A 1,367-nucleotide genomic window follows, 5' to 3' on the forward strand; every position below is an offset into this window, starting at 1 on the left:
AGAGCGATAGAGAGAGAGGAAGAACGAGCAAGGGAGCGAGCAAGAGAATGCAAGAGGGAGAGAGAAAGAGAGAGAGATAGAGAGAGAGAAAGAGAGAGAGAGTGTGTGTGAGAGAGAGAGAGAGTGTCTGTGAGAGAGAGATGGAGAGCAAGAAGGAGCTAGGGAGAGAGCAAGAGAATGCGAGAGAGAGAGAGAGAGAGAGAGAGCAAGAAGGAGCATGGGAGAGAGAAAGAGAGTGCAAGAAGAAGCAAGGGAGAGAGCAAGAGAGTGCAAGAGAGAGAGGGGGAGAGAGAAAGGGAGAGAGAGAGAGTGAGAGAGAGTGAAAGAGAGCAAGAGAAAGTAAAAGAGAGCAAGAGAGAGCAAGGGAGAGAAAGAGCAAGAGGGGAGAGAGAGAGGGAGAGAGAAAGAGAGGGAGAGAGATAGAGAGATATAGAGAGAGAGAGAGGAAGAGAGATAGAGAGAGAGCAAGAGAGAGAGCAAGAAGAAGCAAGGGAGAGAGCAAGAGAGACCAAGAAGGAGCAAGGGAGAGGGCAAGAGAGTGCAAGAGAAAGAGAGAAGATAAAAGAGAGAGGGAGCGAGCCAAAAAGAGCAAGGGAGAGAGCAAGAGAAAGAGAGAAATAGATAGAGAGAGAGTAAGAGAGAGAGCAAGAGAAGGAGAGAGAGAGATAGAGAGAGCAAGAGAGACAGAGAGCAAGAATGAGTAAAGGAGAGAGAGAGAGAGAGAGAGAGAGAGAACAAGAGACCAAGAGAGAGAGAGAGCAAGAGAGAGAGAGCAAAAGAGCAAGGGAGAGAGAGAGAGATTGTAAGAAGGAGCAAGGGAGAGAGTACGAGAGTGCAAGAGAGAGAGAGAGAGAGAGAGAGGGAGAGAGAGAGATAGAGAGATAGAGTGAGAGGGAGAGAGAGAGAGAAAGAAAGAGAGAGGGAGAGAGAGAGAGCAAGAAAGAGTAAGGGAGAGAGCAAGAGAGTGCAAGAGAGAGAGAGAGAGAGAGAGAGAAAAATTAAGAGAGAGAGAGAGCAAGAGAGAGAGAGTGAGAAAGAGCAAGAGAGAGAGAGTGAGAAAGAGAAAGAGAGAGAGAGCAAGAGATAGAGAGAAAGAGAGAGAGGAGAGAGAGAGAGCAAGAGAGAGAGAGAAAGAGAGAGAGGGAGAGAGACAAAGAGAGAGAGAATAAGATAAAGGGAGCAAGAGAGAGAGAGAGAGAGAGCAAGAGAGAGATAGAGAGAGAAAGAGGGAGAGAGAGAAAGAGAGCGAAGAGCAAGGGAGAGAGCAAAAGAGTACAAGAGAGAGAGAGATAGAAAGAGAGAGAGAGCAAGAGAGAGAGATAGAGAGAGCAAGAGAGAGAGAGAGAGTGAGATATAGAGAAAAAAAT

Source organism: Dendrobium catenatum, unplaced genomic scaffold, assembly GCF_001605985.2.
Source record: "Dendrobium catenatum unplaced genomic scaffold, ASM160598v2 fragScaff_scaffold_716, whole genome shotgun sequence".
NCBI classification, from domain to species: Eukaryota; Viridiplantae; Streptophyta; class Magnoliopsida; order Asparagales; family Orchidaceae; genus Dendrobium; species Dendrobium catenatum.